Source organism: Heliangelus exortis, chromosome 2 (genome assembly GCF_036169615.1).
Source record: "Heliangelus exortis chromosome 2, bHelExo1.hap1, whole genome shotgun sequence".
NCBI lineage: Eukaryota > Metazoa > Chordata > Aves > Apodiformes > Trochilidae > Heliangelus > Heliangelus exortis.
In genome coordinates this window covers 24,289,420-24,303,390 of record NC_092423.1, presented here as the reverse complement: position 1 = coordinate 24,303,390, position 13,971 = coordinate 24,289,420, and positions in this window count along the sequence as shown.

Below are 13,971 nucleotides of genomic sequence, written 5' to 3'. Positions count from 1 at the left end.
TCCTGAACAAAGGTCTCACAGAAAGAGAGACCTTTGGGGTAAAAGCTGTCCCTTGCCCCTTCCAAACCTTGTATTCCTAAGTGACTGATCTGGCTACTTGCTCTGTGGTGGGAATTTTGTACAAAATCTCCTTCTTTGCAATAGTGCTCAGCCATGACCTAATTAATTTCTTCCCTCTAGTTAGTGAATGTTTCAAAATACTTAAATTATTTTAAAGCATTAGTGGAAGAATGTTTAACAGTTGTAAGGGCATCTAGCATGCTGGGATGTCATGACTACACACACACCTCTATTTAAATGTACAATATAATATCAAATGCATACCTAGACTCTACACCGACAGCCCAGATCGATCAACTGGGGCTCAAGTGATGCATTTTCCAGTGTTGCTGCCCAGGGAGAGGATTCTGCTCCTGCACTTTATGTAGGGCTTCAGCAACTTGGTTGCTGAAAGGTGGCTACTAGGTTGAGGGAGGGCTGAGGAGCAGAAAACCCTTCTCAAATTGCATGTATTTTTTAGATGCTTCATGTAGCTGAGAGGGCTAAAATCTATCCCATGAATTAGCCCCATCTAAACACAAATATATATATATATGTGTGTGTATATATATATATATATATAAAGATGAGCATATCAAATGCATTCAATACATAATTATCTAGTTGCATCTGGTACCTTCAGCTGTCCATTTTCTCAGTTTCTACTATGGAATTGCATATCTGGGTAACAAAAAAACCCTGAATCACTGTGGATACAACCAGTAGCAGTCACCAAGAAAGTTAAAATCTCCTTGTGACTATGACATGATGAATACACACCTTTGTTGGCACAAGGGCAAAATAGACATAGGCAGGGCATCCCTACACCAAGTGTGAAGCAGTCCTCAGAAGGACAAAGCCTGGAGGCCCTTGCCTGGATCAGTTCTCTAGCACTCAATAGTACCATCTCTTGAGCAGAAAACATTTTGGCAGAGATGTTTGTCAATCTGCCAAGAAAGAGCTGCTTCTTAAGCAATGCAGCTGAACTGCAGAAGTCAGCTGGCATGAGGAGACCTTGGAAGAGAAAAATAGATCCAGGTCCAGAACAATGTACATTGTTAAAAACTGTTTCACATTAGATGGAGCATCACCACTGACCAATATACAAAATAACATTAGGCAATTAGACACGCATGGGACACAGTGGTGTTCAAAGGTATCCTAAGAATATCTTCATTCAGCCAAGGAACAAAATCTCAGTGGCACATCCTGAATACAGTTACATTTGATATTCTGTTCTGCCAATTATAAAGCTGCTTGGGAGAGGCTGTAGCATTGCTACCCATCAGGTTCCTTAGGCTGGCAAATGTACCTCACAGATAAATGCTTTTTTGGCATCAAGCATGTCTTGCCCTCACTTAAAGGGAAAAAAAGGTGGGGTTTTTTTTTCTTGGTTTTTTTTTTCTTTTTTTTTTTCATATTCTTTGGAAAAATTACAAGACTAAAGTGATTCAGTTTGCAGTTACACATTGTCTTAGAATTAGAAATAGTTTCTTCATCTTGGGTAAAGATGTCCCCAAAGGGTCCTAAGCATCTCCTCTTGAGAGACATTTTAAGGATGCCAGACAAATAAACTCAGAACTGATAGAGATGGACTTAACTGTTGTCTTTGATAATATTGTGATAACAAATAACTGCTTGTTAATAATGTCCCATTTTTCAGTAGGGGAACTCCCCTCCCCCCAAGCCTCAAACACTTACTTGACTTTTGAAGGGTTTTGGTTTTTTTTCTCCCAGTAGCAAAGCATTCATAATATTTTCCATCAGAACAGACTTCATCCTTGCTGGTATTTTTCCATGATGTTGCTAATAGCTCTGATTTGAAATGCTGAATTGCATGTGTCCATGCAGTTTAAAAGCATCAGCTGAAGATGACTGCTCCATTTTCAAATTGAAAAACATTCCGCTTCATGCAGAATTTTTACATTTCTCTACTGTTTTCAGATATTACCCTGAGGTTATTCCCTGTTGTGAGATATTAATGACTTTCAGTCTTGAGTGTGAAAGAATTTTTAATGGCAAAAAAACCAAAAATGCCAAACATTTTTGCTTGTATGGATTAAAAGATCATAGGGAACGTGTGGTTTGTGTTCGATCTGTGGGGCAGAGACATAGAATTGGCATGAAGTCTTTTACATGTTACAGCAACAGAGAAAACTTAGCTCTTCTGAGGTATTTTTCTACTATGAATTTCCTAAATTCATTTGAGGATGGGGTCAAGTTTATAAAACTGTGTCTAGTAGGTCCAATATCTGTACTCTTTTTTGTCTTGAAAAGTATCTCACATTTTCACAATGCCACGTGGCAGTGTGAGAGAGGTTACTAATATTATGTCAGAGCAATAATCTCCAAAGAAGGACTCTGACCCTCAGTGCTTTAGGAGCAACAGAGAATACTTTTTCAAGTTTAAGCTTAAAATAACTCCTAAATAACCTCCCATAGCAGGTTTCATAATAGACCCATACATCTAGTGTGACCACAGCAGTTTTCTGCTGTCCCTTAGTAGCCAATTTATTTCTCCTCAAAGCCCAAACTCTTCCCTCTCATGAAAGCTTGGGAAAAAAAATCACATTGTGTGTGCTGGAAATCCTCTGTCCTTTTGCATTTCTCAGGCTGATTTAACTGGGGACATTCTGCTTCTGACTAAAAGTGCTGTTTTGTCCTTTGCTGTCAAGAGCTACAGCAGTACAAGTCCTGGTTAATCTCCATCAGCTTTCTTTGGGTTTGGAAGCTTTCTCCATCAGTGGTGTCTTAGCTGTAAGTGATCCAGAACACAGAAGAACCAAGAGCAATTTTCCTGCACATTTGTATTTTCTCAATACCAGGCTGTGCTGGATATAACACCTTGGAAAATATATGTGAAATCAACAGAGTCTGGCTATTTTTATTGTGTTTCAAAACCACAGCTCATTGGATTCCTTGGGAAACATATCTGAGTAAATAGCAATGCCAAGTTTCAATGTGGTCAAATTAGAAGCAGCTGAAATACTAAGTGCTAATTTCCAAGATGGAAACTACAATAAGGAAAATACAATGTTGCAACTGGTACTAGGAAGAAACCGGGGTTAAAGAGGAGCCGTGATGGACTATGGCAGTAGAATATATGTGTTCCAGTTGTGGTTTTGCACGGAACTCAAATCGCAAAATTCATACCAGAGTCACACTTTGGGCATCTTTTCTAACAGCATAATTTTTCCTTTCTTCATCTCTATATTTTTGAAAATTTCTATTGTCTTTTTAATTCTCTGTTACAACTTTCTCTGTCAAATTGTAGTGTGAAAGTGTGTGGATTTCCTGAGACCATGCACACAAGTAGGGTCACCTCACTTCTTGGGCTCCTTGGCGAAGTATTAGCACATTAGCATTAGTATTAGTATTAGCTTCTTTTTTTTTTTTTTTTTTTTTTCTCCTGACACTGAAAGAAGGCACTGATAGTGGAGGAACTGTGTCTTTCTGTTGACTGCATTCTGGTTTCAGGTACAGCCCTCAGAGGCATTTTGGGTGGGGATTTTTTTTGGTGCTTATTTCTTCCCTGGTGATGGCCCCCTTCTTAGACAGCCATGGGGCAAAATGAGAAAGGCAAAACAGTTCCCTCAAAGCCTGAACGACACAGATTAGAGTGAATAAGCCAAAAAAAAAAAAAAAAAAAAAAAAAAAAGTTTGGAAGGAACCAACAAAAGGAGCACCAAGACCACTTTACAATGCACAGCCCATGCAATAGTCAGATGGTCAGATATAGAAGGATTTGGAAGGTCATAATTTTTCAGTCTGGCTGTAACTGGACATACAGGAGTTAAGGTGTTGGAATTTATTTAACGTTAAAACATGTGAGCTCCAAAGGCATATGTTTCCTATTCAACAAGCCAGGCTTGAGAGCTTTCAAATCCCACTAGCATCACTGCTGTCCAGAGACAATTTGGCTACATAAAAATGATGTTGACAAAGCTCGTGTTGATGTGTTCTTATTTTGTTTCAGTTAGAAATACCTCTGAAGAATTGAGAAAACACTTCCATGTGTCCAAGCTTCTTTCACAGAGTAATTGGTGCTGCCTCTCAACTTAACTGCTTAATTTCTGATCTTCCTGGTGATAGCCAGGAGTTCACAGCATCCTTCATCATTCAAAGCTATCCTTCAGGTGCTGTGTAAGCTATGACTGAGAGAATCAGTTTCTGTCAGGATTATTTCTTATTAAAGTGTTTTCATTGCCAAAAGATCCTATACAATGGCTGGGAATGCTGCAGGTAGTAGGTAGCTCTCCAACTGGAGAGCCTGCTCTATGCAGAGTTTAGGAGCCTACCCACAGACACTCTTTTCACTAACCACACCACCCAGCAACATGGAAATTACCCAGGGCAGGTGAGTGAAAGGCTGATTGGTGCCTGGGCATAGAGCACTTCATATGTTGAGGAAGGAATGCTGAGGTTCAGTCTGCAAAGTGCAGGAGAATTTAAGTAAAAAAATCAGAATTTTTTTTTTTTTTTACAACTGCATGTGTATTTACAGACAGATGGGTGATAGGTGTGTGTCTCTTAGTACTTGGACAAATGTCACTGAGGCCTCACATATTCTCTACATGTACCCAGATGGTAATGGATGTCAGGGCCCTGCCTTGTTTGGAGTTAGGCTGCTGCACAGCCAAATACCCCCAGAGCAAAAAAAAGAGGTTTGGGTTGATGAAAATACATTCTGATGTAATGAAGCTCTTTTTAACTGAAAATAACTATCTTTGGTGGTTTGGGTTTGGTTTGGTTTTTGTTCAGTTGGGTTTTTTTGTTTGGTTTGGTTTGGTTTTGCTTTGGGATGTTCTAAGTTGTTCTGCACCTTGTCTTCAAGGATCTCTTTAGACCCTGCAATGGCAAGGAGGAGAGCCTTGCTCTCAGCTGCTCTCCACCCAACACTGTGGCTTCGTGTTTTTCCACCTGACGTGATGTGTTTTATGCAAGTACCAGCAGAGGTTAACACTTCATTAACAAATTCTGCTTCTGCTTTAAGGGAACTTTTTTCTTCTCTCACTTCTTAATTAATTCCTCCTTCATTTTTCTCCACAGTTCCTCAGCCAGGGAAGTATAATCTTCAGTGAATTAAACAGCATCATATTTTTGCCTAAGGGCTCCAGATATATTGGCTATTTAATTCTGATATGTATTAATCTATTTTACCACCCCATTTAGGCCAGACTTCTTTTCTAGAAAAGACCAGCACTTGATACTATTCAGAATAATGGTATTTTATGGAGTTATCTTAAGAGTTTCTTGTCTTTCCTCCACCTGTTCAATAGCCATTCCTATAAGTTCACAATGAATTTTAGCACTTTAACTCTTTTCTCTGATAATAAATAAATAGATGAATGCCACACTCCGAAAGCTTCCCAGCTTTTTCCTTCATCTATTGCAGTCATTTATAGGTTTGGTTGAGGACATTGCAGCAAGAAGATGGTAAACTGCAACATGGGAGAGAAGGGGAAAAAGGAAAACCCTGGCACTGGCTTTGCTTCCATAGAAAATGCTATGTGGATCCACTTCTTGCATTTCATTTCCTTCCTCATAAAGGATGAAATGGTGAACATTCCTCTTCAGTTATGGGAGGGAAAAGAAAAACACCCTTCACACCAGTGGGGGCAGCAAGAGAAGGGCTGATGTCACCAGTAAAAGAGAAGATGGGCTGGCAGAAGATGAGCATGGAGAAAGATGCAGGGTAACTTGAAACCTCTACTTCTGAGCTGTTTTGTTTGGTGTTTAATACTCTAATCCTCAAGTTCAGCTTTTGAAGGTATTTTTATCCACTAGTCTTAGGGGCTGCATAGACAAGGGGGGTTTCACAGGCTCTCAGCACTGAAAAGCCACATAGCAAAAAGAAAGGGAACAGCTGTTACATAAACATCAGGGAGTTGTTAGTACCAGAACAGAAAAGACTAGGAAACACATTTTTCATCCTGTAAATAAAATGTGAGCTACCTGTTATTTCTCAAAGCCTCTTTGTTTTGCTTTTTTCTTGTCCAGTTGAAGACCACAGCTGGCAATCATTCTCCATTTTATGCTAACATGAAGTCCAGGCACTGTCTAGGTTGATTTCTAACACAAATATTTTACTAATTATTACAAAAAGATCTCAATCTCCAGAATTTCATTAAGACATAGAAATTTCAGAGTTGTTCTAGTTAAAAATCTTTTTGTTATGTCTTCAGATTTATAGTTTTAAAAAAAATACAGCTGCCAATCTCAGCAAAATAGGGTTCAAAAATCAGTAACACTGATGCATGGGAATTTTACATCCCTGCAACTGATGATTGAAACAGTCAGAATATATCAGGTCTGAAAGTCTGAGACTCAGTCACATAGGCTGACCCTCTTAATTATCAACTTAATTAATTGACGGCCTGCAGTTTGCTATTGTCCCCAACTTTCAAGTATTTCAGTATTAAATCCAGGCAGATCCAAAACCCACTCAGAGATTAACTGAAACATGTCTCCCTGTACTAACCATATTATAACTTGTCTGAGGATTCAGAACAGACTGATAGGACCAAAATTAGGTCAGCCTCCAAGCACTGAAACCAAAGAAACTATTGGCAGGGCTGTAAAAATTACTATTAATCCCACGTAGCCTACCCTTCCTTCTGCCAGCAGCAATATATCCTTTTCCTGGTGAGCATTAAATCAAATCACTATCAATTTCAGATTTCATGCTAAGTTGCAAGCACTTTTGCTGTCTCTGATTTAGCGAAAATACCCTTCAGGCCCAAAAATGATTGTCAATGTTTTACATGATACTAAGAATAAAAGAGTATTCTATGAATTTTCTGTCAAATGAGGTTCAAGGCAACTGAAGCTATGTATAACTCAACTTTTGCTTGAGTCATTTTGCCTGATGTACTAATAGCACAGAAAAAAGAAACACTTTTTGAAGCAAAAGCCACTATATTTTGCTTGGTGTACAGTAAGAGAAAATCATGTTCTATCAACATATCTTGATGAATCTAACAAAATGGAAAACTTTTAATCCAATGCCAGAAGGCTAATGTAATAATTATTTTGGCTACATGCTCCAAATGTCTGCAATTGTAATCGGGGAGAAAGAAAATCTCATAACATGATGAAAATAAACAGTAGCAACTACTTTTAATCCAGAAATCTTGTAAGGAAACCAATAAACCATATTTTATCTCTGGTTACAAAATACACAACATCCACCGTAAAAATGTGCTTACCATGAAAATAAACAACAAATTAAAATTCTTGTATGATTGCTTTGTGTAAATAAAGAAAAAAATATCAAGTAGGTTTTATAAGGGAAAGAGAAAGAGGTTTTGGTTTTTTTCCAGGAGTTGTTAGTGACTTTGGACTAATGTGATTAGGATTCCCAGACTTGGATTTACCTTGAAGGAGTGACTGGTGCCATAGGTCAAATCCTAAAAATAGTGTGTTGGGTACCTCTGCTACCAGTGGTGTCTCAAGAAAGCCATAAAAGAATAGAATACAACAGAATATATCATACTATAATATACTATTTCAATATGTTATGTGTTCGCATATTATTTTATAATATTATAATAACATAATTTGATATATTATGTAATTTTGGACAAATATTTTGCAAATGGAGTGGAAACAACCCCCATCAAACTCTAGTATGAATTTCATTTAAGGTAAAGGCGATAACTGCAGAGTAATTCCCCAGCCACACTGCCAAGGGAGAGGAGCTGTAACTTCAATTAAAGTGAGAATCAGGATTTCCACCAGAAGCTGAGTGCTTAAACTGGACAAAAGGGGTCAGAGCTGTGGTCCTCTAAGCCCTACTACCCAAGCAGCCACTCAGCAGACTGGCAACATTTAAGTCTCTGCTTTGCTGCCTGTGGGGCAAAATTATTCACTGGCAGTTCCTGGGCTGCTCCCAAGCAGGTAGGGATAGGCACCCAAATCACCTGGGTGATTTGCTGTCTTATGTAAGGCTTCTGGTTGTAGTCAGGGAAAAGCATCAGGTGCTACAAAGGAGCTCGGGGGGGAGGGGGGGGGGGGGGAACTTGTATTGCAGTTTTTGCAGTGAAAACACACATAAAAATTGAAGTATTTCATTTCATGGGCACAGCCTCAAAGTGGCAAATCGGCAGAAGAGGGAGCAGATGTGTTGTAAAACAATCTGGGATATATTGCTCATAGAAAAGAAATCCGTTTCAAACACAGGAAGAGAAGGGTTGTGTCCCAGCTGCACAAACACAGGAAGAGAAGGGTTGTGTCCCAGCTGCATTCCCTTTGCCCATATCAACCAGCCCCTTCAGAGATTGATTTCCTCACCTGGACACTTCTTCCCAGCACCTGTCCCACGCAGGACACAGTAAGTACAAATCCTACATGCTGGAGATGGCTACATTAGGATATGGGCTCTACAGCTGTATCCAGATGTGTTGAGTACAGCTGGAGGGGAAGTAAAGAAACCTTAGATAGCAGCACTGCACCTGAGGTGAAAGCCACATTTCACAGGAACTCAAAGCTTCATTAAACTGAAGCAGGGTGAGCAGATCCTGATTCATTCCAGTGTATGTTTAATCAGGGAGCACAATTAGTTGAGGATGGCTGGGCTGATGTGCACCACCAGGCACAGTCCAGCCCAGGCATCTGGCAGGAGTTGTTTCAGAGCTGGGTGCAGAGCTGGAAACACATCCCACTGGGGATATGGCAAAGCTGCTTGTGTGTGATGCTGCACAACCCATCAAAACAACTTTCTAGAACCAGAATTAACCCAGACCTGCTCATTGTGATTTACAAACAAGACAGTTCATGTTTGAGTGACAGCAGCTTTTCCCATTGCAGCTGACCCATAACATGGGTGTGTAGTGCCAACTACTCCCTATGGCAAATGTGTGGGCCTCTAAAATTCAGTGGGACAGATAGGAAGGGGCAGGAAAACCAAGGTGAGTTATCTTTGCTCAGTCTAAGAGCCATGACTCCTGCAGTGGGGCTGTGTTGGGCATCAGAGACAGATAAAAAATGCTCTATGGCTCATGGCTCAAACTCACCCACAGACTATGGCAGCTGCTTTGAAGATGAGTAGGGAGGCAGAACCTGGCATCCTCTCCCTTGGCCCTGCTATCTGCTGCTTCAGAGGTGGGGTGACCAAAGAGGAGGAAGTAATTTGATGTTTTACTCTGTGAGCTGCAAACCTGTCCAGAGCAAGGTGGTCACTGACAGGGAGTTGGAGAGGATTAGAGGCCCATTGTGCCCCCTCAGCAAAGGTGCTTAAATCTGAGGATTCAAGGAGAGAGTAATAAAAGTAATGGGCTCTCTGAATTCACTGAACAATTCTTAATACTTCAAATCCTCTCCTGCTGTTGTAGCTCTTTGTAGCTTTATTTAAGACTAGAACACACACCATCTGCCATCTGACAGCAGGCAATGGACATCTATGTGGGGTAACATGCCCACAGGACCCCAGTGACTTTTCCTAAAATCTCCAGACATCTCTTGGATACACCTTGGGCAAATACATCCTCATAAACCTGACAGAGTTTTCGGAGGCGGTGACACAGAGGGTGTTAGATGCATCAGTACAAGTGAAAAAACAGGTGGAGGAGGTAATCATGGTGTTGGCACAGGCTTCTGTTGCAGACATGGCAAGAACACCCACATGCAAATGAAGGGCAGTAATATACATGACCCTGTCTTCAGCAGAATAATTTAAAATCTGTTTTATAATTGTCTGACTTTCTTCTTATCAAAGAGAAGCAGCATCTCTACACCATTAAAAAAAAAAAACAACAACAAAAATTCTGAGGATATTTAACATTACTTCAAGAGTTCATTTGTTCTTAAGAAAAGTCTTGACAATTTTTCTCTTGTTTTGAAGATAAATGAACAAGTAATCCCTTAAGAAAAACAGCAAAAGCAGCTGGTGAGACAGAGAGAAACATTCACTTTTGGAGGCTTCATTTGGCCAGACACTGAGGGAACATAAGAGTGATGCAAAGTGTCTTATGAAGCAAAGTTATGCCCTCTCCTTTCAATACTCTTGCCATCAAAAATCCATTAGGTTCAGCACCAAGTGTTAGTGTAAGTATTAGAAAAAATAATGATGATGACATTTTTTAAGTGCTACAATGTAGCTTTTGCTTTGCCATTTTGTTCAGTGGAGTGGTGAGTGTAACTAAAACAGCAGACACCACTTTTCTCACATGAGCAGTGTGGTCCCTGGTTCAGATGCTTCTGCAGCAGCATCCCCTGCTGTTTTCTTTTGCCTTGTGATCTGCTTGCCATTTTCACCCTTGGTTGTAAGTCACAACAACAGATTTCCCTATAGCTGATGGAGTGGAGGAGCAGGGGCACCAGAGTGGGGTGGGGACAAATGGACACTTTGATGAAAGGGGATAAATTTCCCTTTTGTGTCAGCTTCATTATTAATAAATTAATTAATATTATTAATTAATAGAAATAATTAATTTCTATTATTTTATAGCTTACACCAAAGTGTAACATATCTTCTAGTGCTTATGTGAGAAGTACAGGGACAAACTGCCTTAATAACAGTTCTGTAACCAACAGGATAAATGAGAAGGGCGTTTTAAAGACAAGTTATAGTTTTCCCTGAAGCTTTGTAAATCTGATATGCTTCACAAAGATTTCCAAGAATAGGGAAAGTTTACTGGGTTTGGATCATTTATAGATAAAGGTGATGACAAGGTGTAGGGAAAATGTTTCAGTTTTCTGACTCCACAGTCAGCCAAGTGGACAGACCCTTACGACTGAAACACTCTGCAAGTGCAGGACTACATTACTTTTGGATCCAACACAGCCTTGGGCATAAACCATCTCCCCATTTTTCCACTGCCTTCAAAGAACATATTGACAGGCAGAATGTGGCCATTTTAATTAATGGGGCAAGGAGAAAAAGCTGTTGATCTTTTCTCCAAGATACTTTCCCAAATGGCTCTGTTACTCAAACAGTGAAGAATATTATTGCTGACAGTTGTACAAAAGCCTGATCTGTTTGCCAGCTCTGATCAAGATTGATGGCTCTAGCAACAAACAGCACAAGTAGACACCTTCCAGCTTCCCAAGCTGCTATACCTTGTTCCCTTGGCACAACCAGAGAATAAGGAAAAAAGAGAGAGCTGCAATCTTTAAGCTAAAGAGCACTTTTTCACATAAAGAAAAGTTAGCTGATAAAAAACTCCTGTAACTTGAATTCCTCCTTTGAATGTTCACCCTGTTGGGTTCTTCATTTAATATGCCTGAATTCACAGGCTTGAAAAGTGATCTGGTGATGGAAAGAATGTGCCCGTTCAAAGGGAATTAAAATAAAATAGTTCTGTTTAGCTAAACAATACAGTGACCATTAAACATTTTTTTTTTCCTGTTTAAAGTTTAACTAAGAACTTTCCCATGTGTTTCAATGAAATGAGGCCCTAATTATTATTTTTCAAAATCCAGTGGTTATACTGTAAAATGTACTAATGTAATAATTGTCCCTTCTCAGGGGCTATTGGATACTGTCCATGTCCTGAAGATTTACTGAAACCAAGGGGAGTCTAAGTTCTCCCTGACTTCACCAGTGACATTAAATTGAGGATGTACGCAGCAAAACTTTAATGATTTTACTTGTTGCAGACTTTGGGCATGGGCTTCAGTCCTTACAGTTCATGCAAAATGTTCCCTAAGGTTATCAGAAAAAGATTTATTAAACAGGAAGAGGAAGGAGTTCTGAAATTGTCCTCTGGTAAATTTTGAGGTAGTCCGATAAAAATATGGAGCTTTTTTGTAGTGATCTTAACTCATGAAACTTTTTTTTCATCATTCGTTGTGACAAGCTATTCAAAAGAAAAAATAATAGAAAATACCTGAAATGAGAGACCATTTTGCTTCATCTATCTGATATCTGCAGAGCAGAAGCACTCTACAACAATAAGGAAAAATAAATCATGCAACTATCTTCCATAACTGCTTGCTCCAGCAAATATTTTTACATTAAAATAGGCTGGAAGGTTGAAATTTGATGTAAAAAGCAATATTTACTAATTTCGTTTTCTTACCATATTTTGAAAGACCTGGAATGAATAATTGAATTTAAAATGTAGGGGGAAAGAAATATCAGGTGGTTCTAATTTGCTATAAGAAATCCTTCACCGTTCCCTCGACCTCAGGGCCAACTAATGCATTTTCTAATTTTCCATTAGATCTGCCTTCCTCTCATCAGTTCCATCACTTAAACTGGGAACATCATAAAATTGCTACAGTTGTCAGAGCATCACAGGAAGCATACAGACAGCAGCAAGCCATTGCCTTATTTTGTCTTTGTCATTTTCTAGTGTCTATAGTCTGATGGCCACCAGCTCTTCAAGATTCATTTTCCTAAGCATGTTTTCAGAAACATTCAAGAGAGCCTACAGATTACTCATTTTTTTCCTAAAGCTTGTCCCTCAGAAACTAAATGAAGTGTGGCAACACAGAGCAGGCTCTGTCTAGTCTGATAGGTTTTTTATATTTATTTACATCTCAAACACAATAGAGAAACTTGAAAAAAAATGCACATTCAATGTGAGGGTCATTTACATAGAACTATAATCCACCAGTTCTACCTGGAGTGAATAAAACAGCATCCTTCTAGATATGAAAGAGGCATAAGTGCTCTTTTCCACCTCACTTTAGCTCTTTGTTCACTTTATTTTGTACCAAGTTGAAGTTAACTGCCTAGATTTCATTCCCAGTAAGTGAAGAGAGAATGAAGAGATATTTCTAAAGGATACTCATGGTATCTGACTTTGCATGGCTAAAGTTGGAGCTCTTTGCTCTTTTTTTCTCAAAATTGCAGAGAGATGAGCATTCAATGTATCACTTCCTTTAGAAAGCACCAGCCCCAGTTTCTGTTCTGTGGTTTAAGAATTCCTATACAATCTCATTACAGTCCACAGATCTTTAGTTTCTCAAACAACGTTATTTTAACAAACCCAGCTTACTAATTGGGCACCTACCCCTCTTCCTATGGACACAGAAAGGCAGATTCTCTCCTCCTAATTCTATGTTACGTCGCCCACATTTTGTCCCAAAAAGTTATAGTCAGTCACCCCCTTTAAGTTTTTCATCTGCTTTCAGGTCCCATCATTGCACCTATGCTGCATATCTTGAGGTTTTTGCCCTTCCTTTGCTTCTTCTGGCACTGCTGTACACACACGGATACACACAGGGTAAAATGAAGTAAAATATAAATTGACTTCCCGTTCAATGTCACATTCCTAGAGGGATCTGTTAAATCAGCTGCCTGAGCCCCTGCTTAAATCTGCATGAAGTTAAGTTTCCCATTTTAACAGCTTTTACTAAACAAGGAGGCATTTTATGGTCTCACCATATGTCCTGGAAGTCTTTTATCAGATCCAGCAGCCTCGGTGAAGTGTTTTAAATTATTCTCCTATAGTAAAATACTATTTTTAAAAAAAAAATTCTAAATAAAGAAAAAATACATAGAATCAAAAAGTGATAGTAGCATATATTTCTTTTTAATTGGCCATGCAAATTGCAGGATGCTATGTTTGGTATTGTATGCATCTGGTTCAGCTAAAAATCACAACATTCTGAAACTGCATTTTAATGGTTGGCACAAAAAAAAACCAGCAGCCATCAAAGCTGACAATAATTTACAGATACTGATGGATTAAAAGCCTTGGTGCTAAAGCAATTTCAAAGATAGATTGGTATTTTCTGTGAAAATTCCTATTTGATTAAAGCCCCAAACTGATATCTAGAAAAAGAACCAAGTTTATTGTTCGTTGTCCAAATCATATCTGGTGCTAAGCTGGACGCCCTGGCTGGCTGCTGCCCCTCCAGAAATGTGTTGGTTTTCTCTAGATCCTGTATGCCCTCAGCCAGTCCCAGTCAGAGATCTTGGTAAGCAGTTCCTCTGATGAAACATCTGATTCAGGCCTTTTCAGTCACACTTTTTTTTTTTTT